The sequence below is a fragment of the Apium graveolens genome, chromosome 11, assembly GCF_009905375.1.
Source record: "Apium graveolens cultivar Ventura chromosome 11, ASM990537v1, whole genome shotgun sequence".
Classification (NCBI taxonomy): Eukaryota; Viridiplantae; Streptophyta; class Magnoliopsida; order Apiales; family Apiaceae; genus Apium; species Apium graveolens.
This window is the reverse complement of record NC_133657.1, coordinates 22,636,845-22,653,633: the sequence shown is the minus strand read 5'-3', so window position 1 is coordinate 22,653,633 and position 16,789 is coordinate 22,636,845.

Genomic DNA, 16,789 nt, shown 5'->3' with positions numbered 1-16,789 from the left:
TTGAAACACACCTGTTGCTATGCCTATAAGTGTTGTTCTAGAGTTCTATGCGAATGCGAAGGCGGATAAGAATGGTTTTTCTGTGGTGAGGGGGTTGACGGTGGATTACAGTGCTGAGGCTATTCGTAGGGTGATCAACCAACCCGAGAGACATCCGACTCAGGAGGATTGGAATGCTAAGACGGGGGAGGATTTTGATTTGGATCTTATTGTGGCTACGTTGTGTATCCCGAAGACTCACCGGAAATTTAAGAAGGGTTCAAACGAGTATACCACTTACCCTGCCTCTTGCATGAATAGGTTTGCTTGTGCTTGGAACACTTTTATCTGTACGAACATCATGCCTATTTCCTATGTGCACAACGTTACTGTGGATCGTGCCAAGTTATTGCGGGGGATATTACAGGGCGATTATGTGGATCTTGGCTCTCTTATTTATCAGGGTATTCTGAGATTTCTGCGTGGGAGCACTATGGGTTCTATTCCTTATGCGTCGATTGTGACGAAGCTTTATGTGGCGGTGGGAGTTCAGTGGCCCGCACACGAGCAGCTTCAGTTACCGAGTGCCCCTATTGATAGCTCTACGATCTTGAGCATGTAGGAGTGGTGTGGTGGGAAGGCAGATGAGAAGGGCCTTGGGTACACCTATGATCACTTGTCGGGTGGACAGCCTGTAACACCCTCCAAATCCGGGGTCTAGAGTTGGGGGTTACTTGCCACTAATAACAACAATTATATATATATAACACGAACCCCTTACTACTTTTACTCAGGATCTTTCAGGTTAAGGTGTGAAAACAAGAACAACTAACTACTTTACTACAAACCGTCCGAATAAACAGTCTTATAAACCTTCTTTATTATAAACCATAAGTCTACATAATTTTTAAAGTAAGTTTCTTCTATTCAACAATATCTACATTTACTTCCATTACACCTGCTTAAGCAATTCAAAACTCTCTTCTGGGATTGGAATTAGAACTCTTGGTGCCAGAGGGTCCCGCCTTCTGACCTGCTTCTTGACTACTCGACTACAGATGGGTTTCATTCTCAGCTTTCACTGAAAAACAAGGTGAATAACAATAATAGGGGTGAGCCATAATTGCTCAATAAGCCTGCAACACACACACACATATATATATATAGCATAATGAGAATGTTAAGTGAACCGGTAAATCTGATTGGTTGAATAACCACATATTTCTGAAGAGAATAAGGAAAGCGACTATCAGCGATTACCAATAAACTAGACTAGACACAACAACCAACATATGCACTATAACCCGCTGATCAGTCAGGATATAGTACAGATCTATACCCAACTGTATAGACCCACCAACATATAGGGTACCCAGGCTCTTTGGCATAATAATTAAGGGTCCGGTTTGTACCCGACCCATATAATAACCATCCAGTCCATGGATTAACATCCGGAACAATCGGTATGCTTTGATGTGTCTCAATATCAGAGTATATCTATATAATCAAGTGTATAATCATTTGGAATATGAATGGAATGTTCAATAGATAAAGGGAAATCAATATCAAAATGAAATATGAATAAAGGATCAACAATTATGTATCAATGTTTGTGAACAAGAGTTATCAGCTTATAGTTTGTTAGATATATTTGAGACATGTCTAATATGTTGTGTTTAGTTTCAGAACTTAATATCAGGAGTTACTAAAGTCATAACTTATATCAGAACTTAAGGCCTTCAGGATTTATATCACGACTTAAGTGCGGGTACTTCAGATAAGGAATGTGGCTGATTTACAGGAGAGCATCTGGACTAAAACAATAGAAGATGTGCTTGAAGAGTTGGACAACTAGAAGACTTGTAGAAGATAATATTTGATTGATATATTTTAGGAGACATAATTATATTCTATATCAATTAGAATATATCTTGTAACTGTGTACTATATAAACACAGCTTAGGGTTTACACTAGATGTGTTAAGTTAACGAGAACATTATTCTTTGTAACCCTAGCAGCTCTTAGTGATATTGTTCATCACTGAGACAGTAGTTTAACCTACTTTGTAACAGAGCTTATTATATTGAATAAACTTGATTAATGTTACATACTTGTGTTCTAAATTGATTTGATTGTATAAACACAATATTCAACCCCCTTCTATAGTGTTGTGTGACCTAACAAGTGGTATCAGAGCTACTCTGTTGATATACAAACAGTGAGATCCAGTTTACAATCATGTCTGAAGAAACATAAACTCCAACTAAGCCCACCAAAACTCAAGATACTCAAAGCAATCAAACTCACAGTCAATATGAGAGTATTAGGGTTCCCATACTGAGAGCATCTGAGTATCCTATATGGAAGGTAAAGATGGCTATGTTTCTGGAAGCCACAGATCCTGAATACCTTGATAAAATTAATGATGGACCATATAAGCCTACCAAGCTTTCTGTTGCAGTTGCTGATCAACCAGCAAAGATGATACCAAAGGAGAAAGGAGATTACACAACTGAAGATATCTCATCTATTGCCAAGGATGCAAGGGTAAGGCATCTGCTGCATAGTGCAATTGACAATGTCATGTCAAACAGGGTAATTGGATGCAAGACTGTAAAGGAGATATGGGATGCTTTGGAGACAAGATGCCAGGGAACTGATGCAATCAAAAAGAACAGGAAGACTATACTCACACAAGAGTATGGGCACTTTAATTCAAAAGATGATGAATCATTAACTGATTTATATGACAGGTTTGCCAAACTCTTGAATGATCTGTCACTGGTGGACAAGGAATATGATCTTGAAGATTCAAATCTAAAATTGCTTTTAGCTCTTCCTCAAAATTGGGATTTGAAGTCTACTACCATAAGAGGCAACTATGACCTTACTGAAACTACTCTTGATGAAATTTATGGTATGCTCAAGACTCATGAACTTAAGATGGACCAAAGGAGCAAAAGGCATGGAAGAAAGTCAAAGACAATTGCACTTAAAGCTGATGAGGAGTCTCTCAAAGTGGTTGTCTCAAAGAGAGGCAAAGGAAAGGCTCTCATCATACAATCTGATTCATAGTATCGATGATGATGATTCAGAACCTGAAAGTTTATCTAAAGTGGATGTTGGTGCAGAGATGATGCAGCTGTATTCTCTTATGGTAAAGGGTATCACAAAGATAGATTATAAGAAATTCAGAAAGGGAAAGAAGTTTTCCTGGAAAGGTGGAAGTTCTGAAAAGAAAGGGTTCAGAAAGTCTGAAGGCAAAGGAGGAAAGTCTGACAGAGGCGACAACTCAAATGTAATGCTACAATTATGGTGAAAGAGGCCACATCTCCCCTGACTGCAAGAAAGGAAAAAGTGATAAAGGCCAGGCAAGGCACTTATCACAAAGAAGAAAAACTGGGCAAACACTTCAGATTCTGAAGAAGAGGTGAACTATGCCTTAATGGCAAATGCTGATAGCAGTTTTGATGCTACTGAATTAAAAGTACCTCATTCAACTCTTGCTTTTTATATTGATGATATTTCCGAGCTAAGATTATATCTTAAAACCATGTTCATTAGTTTTAGAGATCAAACTTTAACAAATGAAAGATTAACTTCTGTAAGTCTGGCTCTTAGAAACAGAAATGACTACTTAGAAAAGGAGTTAGTTATATTTCATCAAACTAAGAAAGAAAGAGATGAGGCTTTGTATGTTAGAGATGAAGAGCTAAAATTGAATAAATCTCTTAAATCTGAACTTGAAAAGGAAAAGGAGATAATCAAAACTTGGACTAACTCTGGAAGAACAACTCAGAAAATCTTAAAAAATGGAAATTGGAAAGAAGGACTAGGTTACCAAGATGGTAAAGAAGAAAAGGAATCTGAGTCATCTAAACCAAACTTTACCAAGAAAGCTGAAAAGCCTAAAGTTAATCCTGTCAAGTTTGTGTCAAATTCTGAAAAGTCAAAATCTATGATAAATTTTGACAAACTAAGATAAGATAAACCAACTATGGTAAATGTTGGCTTAATGACAAAGAAGCAGCTTAAGTATAAGCTGAAAGAGATTAAAAATGTGAACAAGGTAAAGGAAGCTAGGAAAAATAGGAATGGAAAGGAAGGTGTGAATAAAAGTATTAATTATATGCCTGTCACTAATGCTCCTAGGAAGAAATGCTATAATTGTGGAAAGTCTAACAATCTTGCTTCTTTTTGCAGGAAAAATAAAGATATAAACTCTTTACCTCCTAGAACAGGAGTTAAGAGTCAGTCTGTTAGGTTTAAACCACAAAATCCTTATTTTCATTGTGGTAGTTTATGGCATTCTATTTATACTTGTAAGGAATTGTTAGTCCCTAACAATGCAACAAGAATTACAGAAGGGGGGTTGAATGGAATTTTTGAAATTTTTTCTTGGCTTTAAAGTGTTCTAACTTAAAATATATATCTGTGTGAATTGATTTGCAAAGTGCGGAATAATAACTTGGAATGAATCAAAACACAAGTAATTAAAAACACAAGTCTTTAAAAACTTTCTGGTGGATTTGAATGTATCCACCAGAGATATATATTATATCAAGAGAACTCTGTGTAGCAAGATTTGCTCACAGCTGCTTACAAATATAAACAACTAAGTTTCCAGAGAAATGCTAAGAATACAGCTTACAAATGTTTCTCTGAGAATTTCTTGCTTAGTATCCTTGTTGTTCTATTTGATACTTCTTGGTTTATATATTACCAAGATTACAAAGTAATAAGATAAGATAATAAAACAAAATGTATCAAGTCTAATACTATGCTGCTTCATTACTCTATTCCAGCATCTTTGAATATCTTCATAATAGCATGGAAATGACAATGCTTCTTTGTTCTATAAAACCCAGTTAAATAGGCTTCCACATTCCTTTTGCATACACTCGACGCATGTGACTGTGTTGTCACTGTCAACTGATGTTTGAATTGATTATCCGTCGGGTACATGATCATCCGTCGGGTTGCCTAGTTGATCATCCGTCAAGTGGCATTGTTGTTTATCCGTCGGGTAGCAATTTGGCACTTGACTTCATTTTATTTATACAGAATTAGAAGACATCATCTATATATAATTAATCAACCTATTCTGCATATCTAATTAAAGTCAACATGACTTGAGAGCTACTACAGAATCTAAACAAGGTGTATGCAGAAATGTGCTACAGACTCATTATTACATAAGCTACTCACTCGATGGATAATTGATCATCATCCGTCGGGACTATATTGAGTCATCCGTCGGGACTATATTCCTTATCCGTCGAGTGCTACATTTTTCACTAAGTAAAATCTACTAAGGTGTTTTGTTAATGAAATCATCAAGTTCACAACATATCCACAACAATCTCCCCTAATTTATGTCTACTGGAATTGTAGCCATAAATTAAGAGAAACTTGATGATGACAAAACATCCTAAAAATATAACTTTAAAAGTAAGTAGATAAAACTGTAAAGTGCTTCAAATAACAAAATGTACAAAGATTAGCTCACAGTCATTTTCAAGATGCTCCTCTAGCCTGAGCAGATTTATCTAGTTCCTTGAAGGTCTGGATCTCTTTCCAAGCTTTCTGTTGTTTCTTCTATCTAATTTTGGAGCTGTCTGTGGAATTCCAGTTCATCAGATTCTGAGAGATTTAGTTTTTCTTGCATCTCCAAAAGAGTCTAATTGCTAGAGATGCTCAGGTCTTCTAATCTGAAAAATCTTCTAACCCCTTTGTCATCCATGAACTCCATCAGCCAGTAGGGCCTTAGATGCACTCTTCTTCTTGTGTAAGGAATAGTTAGAGTCTTTGGGAGTGCATCTTTAGCTCTAATACTCCTCAGTTCTTCAATCTTCTTTAGAACAAGTCTTCTTGCAGTTACATTGAATCCAAAGTTCTTCTTGAATGATGAATAAACCTTTATCAGCACAAATTGGCTTTCTTGAAGGATCCTGTGAAGTGGCCATTCAATCTCCTTTCCTTCCTTGTACTTGAAAACTAACCTTTCAGGTAGATTCCTATTGGCATCAATCCCTCTAACTTCTTCCAGTTCATCTAGATAGAGGTTTAGATCAGAGAATTCCTTGATGTCACATAAGTACATGTAATCCCCCTTGTTGACTTTGGATTGAGCTTTGATTATAGATTTGGATTTGAGAGGTGACAACTTCACTTTCTTGACTGCTCTTGACTTTGTTCTCTTTGGCTTGTTAAGGATTGGAAAATTGAAGTCAGTAATTGGTAGACTTTCCCAGTCTATTGGTTCATCCTTAGGCACAATAGGTTCACCATGAATGTTCCTGTAAGGATCCACCACCTTAATGTCTTCAAATACCACAAAGGGTTTTGATGCTTGAGTTGTAGTTGGAGTGGATTCCTTGGAAAACTGATCCTCCAATTCCTTACCAGCAAAGTTCAATTTCCTTTTGGTTCTTTTGGCCAATTCCTTGTATCTTTGAGATTTCTTCTGTTGTGGTTCAACTTGCTTCTTTGGATCTTGAGATTCAGTGATTTCAGATGGCTGAGTAGGAATTTGTTGTGTTGGTTTCACAGCTTGTAGCTTGGCCAGGATAGCAGCTTGCTCTTTCATTTGTTTAGTCTTTTTAGCATCTAGAGCAACTTGCTTCTTTTCTTGCTTCAATCTTGCCTTTTCTTCTCTTTTTGCTTCAGCAAATTGAGGGTGTCCATCCACCACACAAATCTCTTTACCATTTCTGAAAACTTTAGCAATTCTCCTTTTTAAAGCTGAATCAGCTGGATCCTTGTAGAAGGCAATGGATCTTGACAACAGTTTCTTCTCATCAGGCTTAGGTGTCTCATAAAATGTGTCCAAATGTTTCTTTAGTGATGTTCTTGGATAATTCACCCTTGGCTTTAAAAGTACTTCAGCCTTTAGATATTTGATGCAGGATGGCTGTCCTCTTTCCAGATAGTTCATGCTCATTTTATTCACAGAGATTTGCCTGACTTGAGAGTGATGAATGGCTGACTTTTCTGGCTTCTTTGCTAGCCCAAACTTCTTTTGAATGTCCTCATCAATTTTCTCCCAGTTGATTGGAATCAACTACTCATTTTCAGCTGCTCTTAGATTGGCTACTGCTTCATTTATCAAATCATTGCTATCTTTGGCTGGTGGCTTGGTGAAAGTAATTGAAGGCACAATTACTTTGCTAACTTCAATATTGAGCACTTTTTGCTCCCCCTCACTCCTAGAATTCTCTTTCTCCCCCTTTTTGTTATCAGCAAGTTGAGTAGAGGAGGTCTGTGCAGCCACCAGTTTCTGAAGCAAGTCTGTTTGTTGTGGTTGGTGTAGATGCATTGCTGTTAGAGATGCTTCCATTGCTGAAATTCTTGTATCTAAGGCATCTATCTTTGAGGTAAGATCATAATTTTTTCTGAGTTGTCTCTCGATGTCAAGCATTGTAGCTTCTGGAAGTTTAGAGTCCATCTTGTCAGAAATGGCCTTTTTCAACTCATCAATATCACCTTTGATAGTGTTGACATCTCGAGCATGTTGAAAACCTTGAATTTGTTATAGTTGCAGAGAAGCACGATGTGTTTGAAGGAGCTTTTTGGTGTTTGCATTTGTGGTGGTTTGAAGAGCAGAATTTGTCTGATTTATGAGTTGAATCAGGGTTGTCTTGAAGTAGTGTTCATCACAGTGTTTTGAAAATGCCCAAGATGGCATGCCTGATCTTGAACTAAAACCTACTTCTCCCCTATGTCCAATGGCTCTTCTTCACTATCTCTACCTTCATCTCCAAAGAAATCTTCTGAACCACCAGTCTCATAATCAACATCACCAGTTGTAGAGGGCAAAGCTGTGATGGCATCCTTAGCCCCTAGCATTGACTATGTGGTGTGCACCAAGTTAAGCATCCTTTCTGCATTATCATTACCCTGTTCAGCTAGAAGTTGATATGCTAGACCAGGGTGAGTAAATGTCTCAGCATCAAGGGAGGTGGATTCTATAACAGCTTGAGGTTGCTGAGATAGTCCCTCCATGTCTGCATCCTGGACATTCATTAACTCACTTATAATAACATCTATCCTTATATCTTCAGTAACTGCTTTTCTCTCATTTTCTCTCTTTTGTTGCATCAAGGTCTCACCTTGGCTCCCCACCCTCACACCCTCACCTTCACCATCAAAGGTGGGACTCCATACAGTCTCTTTTGCCAATCCTGAAGAACCAGATTGCATATTTTTACTCTTTTCCTCTCCTTTTTCCTGGGAGCAACCCAGACTCTCACTCAGTTCACTCCCTTCCCTCAATCCTAGGAGTGATTATACTACCACTAAGTCTTCTGCACTTGAGATAATTGATCAAATTGAAAGCTGTGCAGAGACACTCGACAGATAAGGGATATCCGTCGGGTTAGCAGTTTGACTATCCGACGGATAACTGCTATTAAGCTTATCCATTAGGATACAATCAATACTTGGGTAGGTAACTGTTGGGTCATTGACACAGTTTCCATAGCAACACTAGATTGCAAAGAAATTTGTGAGGTTGGAATGGTAGAGACAGATAAACTTACCTCACTTACCTGAGGTGCTTCCATTATAGGGAAATAGAAGAGTGGCACCTCTTCGTGATGGTTTGCCCTGTTCAAATCTGCAATAATTCTTCTCTCTTGAACCCAACAATCTAGTTTGTTGGTTGGGTTCTCAAGCACAATTCCCTCAGAGAGGTGGTTAGCTAACATCATAAATCTAGCATAGTAAAATTTTTACCCCTCTTATTTAACTCTCCTAACTTAAATCCCAACTCAAACAAAACAAGATCACTAATTTTGATATTGTCAATATTTCTATGCTTAACATGCTTTACATGCTAGTTACTGATAAAATACCTTAGTAACTACATCACATAGATAACTCCATTCTTTCCGAACACCCAATCTCATAATTTCACTTAACTTAGAAGTAGAGAGTGCATAGTTCATGGAGTTAAGCATATTAACAATGTCAGTGTTCGTGTGTGGTGAAGTTACAGTATTATCAGGAATTTTAAAACATGCTTTAACACATCACTGTTAAGCAGAATTCGTTACCTTTAATAGTGAGTGTGATGGTCTTATCAGTTGAGGTGTACACAACAGTTGACCACATTTCCTCAACAATCTCACAGAAGATGGTGGGTGATTTTAGCATGGCATAGTTGAGTTTGCAATTCTTCATAAAATCCATCATTTTGTGGTAGTCACCAGATTGTTGAATCCCCTTATTTACTAGAGCCATGAAGTTGTTCTTCTCATAGATGAATCCAGTTTGTGACATGATCTTGACGACTGGTGCCATTGTTAGAGAGTGGAAATTGCATAGATAGAGATGATAATTGCTTTTAAGAAAGAGAGAATTTAGAGCAGATGATTTGAGAATGATAAAAGAAAAGTAATGAAAATGAGTTAAACTTTTATACTATCTCAAAAATAACTATTGAAAATAATAAAGTAAAATAAATTAACCAATAAGAGTTGCCCAAAATAGCCGTTTAAAAATAAACTGTAAAAATTCCTTCAATTATCCGTCGTGTTATACTTATAAACTGTAACTATACTCGATGGATAAAGTTCAGGGAATTAACAGCTAAGATTCAGACAATTTGACGGATGAGGATAAATTAGTTATCCGTCGAGTCATAAAATATTCCATAAAAGTAATTGATTTTATTAATAAAATATATACCGACGGATGATCAAACTCGATGGATAATGATCATCCGTCGAGATGTAAATTTTGACTTAGCCAAAAATTCATCCAAGACTGAAAAATCAATTAAGTTTCTGGTTGCATTACAACTTGCAAATTATCTGAAAAGATTCAAGAGTAATTTAGCATACCTAACTCACTTACCAATCTTGAAAAGGTGGATTCATCCAGTGGCTTGGTAAATATATCTGCAAGCTGCTTTCACTTGGAAAAAAATGTAGTTCCACAGTACCATTCATTACATGTTCCCTTATGAAGTGGTACTTGATGTCTATGTGCTTTGTTCTTGAATGTTGTACTGGATTTTCAGTGATGGCAATTGCACTTGTGTTATCACAGAAAATGGGAATTCTTTCCACTTGCAGACCATAGTCTAGCAATTGGTTTTTCATCCACAAAATCTGTGCACAGCAACTTCCAGCAACAATATATTCAGCTTCAGCTGTAGAAGTAGAAACTGAATTTTGCTTTTTACTGAACCAGGACACAAGCTTGTTTCCTAAAAATTGACAGGTTCCTATTGTACTTTTTCTATCAATTCTGCAACCTGGCATAATCTGCATCTGAATAACCAGTTAGATCAAAACCAGAATCTCTAGGGTTCCAAATGCCAAGTTTTGGTGTTCCCTTGAGATATCTGAAAATTCTCTTAATAGCTACTAAGTGAGATTCTCTAGGATCAGCCTGAAATCTAGCACACAAACATGTAGCAAACATTATATCTGGCCTACTAGCTGTTAAGTACAGAAGTGAGCCAACCTTGCCCCTATAACTTGAAATATCCATAGACTTTTCAGTAGTGTTTAATTCAAGCTTAGTTGCAGTGGCCATAGGAGTTTTTGCAGATGTTCAATCCATTAGATTAAACTTCTTTAAAAGATCATAAATGTATTTAGTTTGACTAATGAATATTCCATCACTAACTTGCTTAACTTGCAAACCAAGAAAGTAAGTTAGTTCTCCCATCATACTCATTTCATACTTACTTTGCATCAATTTGGCAAACTTTTTGCAAACTTTTTCATCTGTAGAGCCAAAAATAATGTCATCTACATAAATTTGAACAAGTATGCTAGAGCCATTAACATTTCTAAAGAAAAGAGTTTTGTCTACAGTACCTCTAGTGAAGTGATTCTCTAAAAGAAACTTTGACAAAGTGTCATACCATGCTCTAGGTGCTTGCTTCAGTCCATAAAGTGCTTTCAAAAGATAGTAAACATATTCTGGAAAATTTGGATCTTCACAATTAGGAGGCTGACTCACATAGACTTCCTCTTCCAAATCTCCATTCAGAAAGGCACTTTTGACATCCATTTGATAGACTTTAAAATTGGCATGGGCTGCATAGGCTAAGAAGATTCTGATGGCTTCAAGTCTTGCAACAGAAGCAAATGTTTCATCAAAATCTATTCCTTCTTGTTGACAATAGCCCTTAGCAATCAATCTAGCTTTGTTCATGACTACTATGCCATTTTCATCCATCTTGTTTCTGAATACCCATTTGGTGTCAATTGGATTATTTCCTTTAGGCTTGGGCACCAGCTTCCACACCTTATTCCTCTCAAATTGGTTTAGCTCCTCCTGCATAGCTAAAATCCAATCAGGATCCAACAAAGCTTCTTCTACCTTCTTTGGTTCTTCCTTAGAAAGAAAGCTGCTATATAGACATTCTTCTTGAGTTGCTCTTCTTGTTTGAACTCTAGAAGATATATCACCAATGATGAGCTCAAATGGGTGATCTTTTGTCCATTTCCTTTGTTGAGGTAGATTAGCTCTAGATGAAGATGCCTCATTGTTGTCTTGATGTATGATTGAGTTTTGATTATTAGAAACTCCCCCTGAGTTGATGGATCTTTGATTTGAGAAAGGAGAGCTTTTGGTAATTGATCTATTCTGACTTCCAGCTTCTTTTGACCCGACGGATGGTGAATTTTGAGTACTGACGGATGAGGCTGGTTGTCTCCCGATGGATAAAGTAGATTGTCTCCCGACAGATGAAGCATTATGCAACTCGACATATGTTGAATTTTGTGCTTCATTGGTAGTAGATTTTTCTGCATTATCCTTTGATACTGTTTCTTGATCACTTTCATCATCACTGTCATCACTAACCATCTCCACATTGTCAAATTTGAGGCTCTCATGGTAATCTCCATCTTGCAGTCCTTTAACCTTCTTATCATCAAACACAACATGTATTGATTCCACAACAATGTTGGTTCTTAGATTGTAGATTCTATATGCTTTACCAACAACATATCCAACAAAAATTCCTTCATCTACTTTAGCATCAAACTTCTCATTCTGATCAGTTTGATTTCTCAAGATATAACATTTACAGCCAAAGACATGAAGAAAATTTAGAGTTGGCTTCTAGTTCTTGAACAATTGATAGGGAGTCATGCATTTTTCTTGATTAATCAGAGAAATATTCTGAGTGTAGTATGCAGTGTTCACAGCTTCAGCCCAGAAATATATTGGTAACTTTGATTCTTTAAGCATTATCGTTGCAGCTTCAATAAGAGATCTGTTTTTTCTTTCCACTACTCCATTTTGTTGTGGAGTTCTTGCTACTGAAAACTTAGCAAAATCCCATTTTCTTCATAAAATGCTCTCATGACAGAATTTGAACTCGGTTCCATTGTCACTCCTGATTCTTCTAACTTTAAAATCGGGATGATTATTGACTTGCCTTATGTGATTGATGATGATTTCACTAGCCTCGTCTTTAGACTTTAGGAAATATGTCCAAGAGAACTTTGAAAAATCATCTACAATTACTAGGAAAAATCTTTTCCTTGAGATGGACAACACATTGACTGGTCCAAACAAATCCATGTGTAGCAGTTGCAAAGGTTCTTCAATTATTGAATCAAGCTTCTTTCTGAATGATGCTTTAATTTGCTTTCCCTTCTGGCAAGCATCACACAGTCCATCCTTTGAAAACTCCACTTGAGGAATGCCTCTAACCAGTTCTTTCTTTACTAGTTCATTCATGGTCTTGAAGTTTAGATGAGACAGCTTCTTGTGCCATAACCAACTTTCATCCTGACTTACTTTGCTGAGAAGATAAGTAACAAATTCTGCATTTGATGAGTTGAAGTCAGCTAGGTACACATTTCCTTTTCTCACACCAGTGAGAACCACTTTGTTGCTCCTCTTGTTAGTCACAACCCAGGCTTCTGAGTTGAAGGTTACTGAATTGCCTTTATCACAAAGTTGGCTGATACTCAACAAATTATTCTTGAGACCATCCACTAAGGCAACCTCCTCAATGATGACATTGTCTTTTGAAATCAAGCCATATCCCACAGTATAACCCTTGCTGTCATCTCCAAAAGTAATACTTGGGCCATCTCTCTCCTTGAACTCTGTGAGCAGGGTAGAATCAGCAGTCATGTGTCTTCAACAACCACTATCCAAGTACCATAGATTCTTTCTGTTTCCCTGCACACATCAAAATCAAATCAAGTTGATTTTGGTACCCAAGTTTCCTTGGCTCCTGCCTTGTTAGCTTTCTTTTTCTGTTTCTTAGGTTTGATCTCATTTGGCTTGGGGATATCAGGTTCATCCTTAGTCATTTGAGTTGGACCTTTGAAACCATTCATTACAGCAGAATTATCATGCATATTTTGATTAACAGGGAATGGCATGCTATTAGTAAACATGTTATTCCAGTAAGACATGCTAAATGGAATTTGTGGCATACTAAATGCAACATAATAAGGATTAGGTGCAAATGGCATATTAGCAAACTGAGCATTCATATTCTGTGTAGACATAACATTCATAGGAATAGAAGGCATGGCATTCATGTTGGGAAAATGAGGTAGCACAGATATGGAAGTAGGCATGACAGTTTTGCAATTAACAGACAAATGATTTACACTACCACACTTGACACAGATATTTCTTGGAGCATATTTATCAGGTGTATAGTTGTTATGCTTGTTAATTCCTACTTTACCATTTCTATTATTTTTCCTTTTAGCCTATGTTTTAACCTCAATCTTTTCCAGTCTGTCACTCAATTGCTTGACAGTCATATGACCAACATTAGCCTTTTTCTCCTTCTTTACTTGACTGGATTCTCCTGGAACAAAATCCTTGGAAACTGATCCATATTTCTCATTTAACTTGGTAAGTTTGGCTTTACTCACAGGTTTGCTCACAGTCGACGGATGAGGATTTATATCACTCGACGGATAACCCTTTTTGTTATCCGACGGATGACCCTCATCATCCGTCGAGTCTACATCTGTTAGAAATCCTTCAACCAGATTGGATTCCAGGCTGCATCATAAAAGGACTAAATACCTTGAACTTTGGTGATTTGAGCATGAACATCTCTAGATGTTTTCCATGCCTTAATCACCTCTTGTTCTCATTCAAGCTGCTTCTTCAAGATCTCTTCTTTCTTCAAGGACTCAGTTAATTCATCCTTAGCAATTTTATACTCAATTCTCAATTTTTCAAATTCAATGAACTGAGACTCTAGCACATTATTCCTCTCACTTAAAAACAAATTGTTTTATTTGATTTTAGCATTTTCCTTAGTGAGAGACTTAAGTGTAACACGCAAATGATATAATTCTGTAGACATGTCATTTATAGCATCATTACACTCAGCTTTAGATAAATGTGCAAGGTTAATGGGGATAACCTGATTACTTGAAGAACATGTCTCTGTTTCATCAGACTTGGCCTTTAGGGCTAGATTAACATAGCTGACATCCTCATCCTCATCCAGACCATCTGCTGCCCAGTCATTTTCTTGTGTAATGAAAGCCCTTTCCTTTTGTTAGAGCAACTCAAAGTATTTCTATTTATAATCCACATGCTCAAACTTCTTTTTGCTGGAATCTGACTTTTTACTCTCACTGGCAAAGTGCCCTGCTAAGCCACATTTGAAACATTTGAATTTTGATTTATCCACCATGTTTTTATTTGGCTTAGTTGCTCCAAAGTTCTTCTTGATCTTGGCAAATCTTCTAGAAAGAAATGCTAGATGTTCATCAATATCTTCCATGTCATCTTGGCTCAAAGAATCTTCATTTTCTGCAACCAGCCCATTGCCCTTGTTTTCACAGACCTTTGAAGTTGATTCAACAGCTTCCATCTTCATTTCCTTCTCTTTCTCTAACTCAGCAACCAGTGCAATGGATCCTCCTTTCTTCTTTCCTCTCTCCATCCTCTCATCTTGCTCTATTTCAAGCTCATAAGTTTTCAGGATGCCATACAGTCTCTCCAAAGTAAACTCCTTGTAATCTTGAGAGTTTGTCAATGAGACTGTCATAGGTTTCCATTCCTTTGGAAGAGATCTAAGGAACTTAAGATTGGATTCTTTTTTCTGATAGACCCTTCCATGCAACTTCAGAGAGTTTAGTAGTTTTTGAAATCTACTAAAAATATCAGTGAGAGACTCACTATCTTCACTGTGAAAGTGCCCATATTGCTGAATTAGTAGTTACATCTTGTTTTCTCTAACTTGTTCAGTGCCATCACAGATAATCTATATTGTATCCCAAACTTCCTTGGTAGTTTTGCAATTGATGATGTTGTCAAACATGTCACCATCGACTCCATTGATTTGTTCAATATCAGGATCAGACCATTCATGCCTTGGCTTGGGGACAGATGGCTCATTTCCAGTTACAGCTCTCATTGGTACATGCGGGCCTCTTTCTATATAATCTACATAGGCCTCATCTTGAGAAAGTAAATGAAGATGCATCTTTACCTTCCAGTGATGGTAATTATCTTTGTCCAGAAAAGGAATCTTTACTCCAACATCCTTCTTGTTCATCTTGCTATTTTGTTGTGATCTTTAAACTCTTTGTTTATCAAGAGCTTGCTCTGATACCAATTGTTAGTCCCTAACAATGCAACAAGAATTACAAGAGGGGGGTTGAATGGAATTCTTGAAACTTTTTCTTGGCTTAAAAGTGTTCTAACTTAAAATATATATCTGTGTGAATTGATTTGCAAGTACGAAATAATAACTTGGAATGAATCAAAACACAAGTAATTAAAAACACAAGTCTTTAAAAAATTTCTGGTAAATTTGAATGTATCCACCATAGATATATATTATATCAAGAGAACTCTGTGTAGCAAGATTTCCTTACAGCTGCTTACAAATATAAACAACTAAGTTTGCAGAGAAATGCTAAGAATACAGCTTACAAATATTTCTCTGAGAATTTCTTGCTTAGTGTTCTTGTTGTTCTATTTGCTACTTCTTGGTTTATATATCACCAAGATTACAAAGTAATAAGACAAGATAATAAAACAAAACCTATCAAGTCTAATCCTATTGTGCTTCATTACTCTATTCCAGCATCTTTAAATATCTTCATAATAGCATGAAAATGGCAATCCTTCTTTGTTCTCTAAAACCCAGTTGAATAGGCTTCCACATTCCTTTTGCATACACTCGATGTATGTGACTGTGTTGTCACTGTCAACTGATGTTTGAATTGATAATCTGTCGGGTACATGATCATCCGTTGGGTTACCTAGTTGATCATCTGTCGAGTGGCATTGTTGTTTATCCGTTGGGTAGCAATCTGGCACTTGACTTCATTTCATTTATACAGAATTACAAGATATCATCTATGTATAATTAATCAACCTATTCTGCATATCTAATTAAAGTCAACATGACTTAAAGTGCTACTACAGAATCTAAACAAGGTGTATGCAGAAATGTGCTACAGACTCATTATTACATAAGCTACTCAGTCGATGGATAATTGATCATCATCCGTCGGGACTATAATGAGTCATCCGTCAGGACTATATTCCTTATTCATCGAGTGCTACATTTTTCATCAAGTAAAATCTACTAAGGTGTTTTGTTAATGAAATCATCAAGTTCACAACATATCCACAACAGGAATATCATAGTTTGTACTATGATTATTATCAAATAAAACCTCATTTAAAGAAAGTTAGTGTAATTCCTTCTAGTGTAAATTATGATATAAAGTCTGATATAAAGTCTGATAAAAAGCATGTTAGCATAAACTCTGAAACAAAATCCGCTGCAAATGCTAACAAACTTAATAAGGCCAAAGGATCCAAACAAGTCTA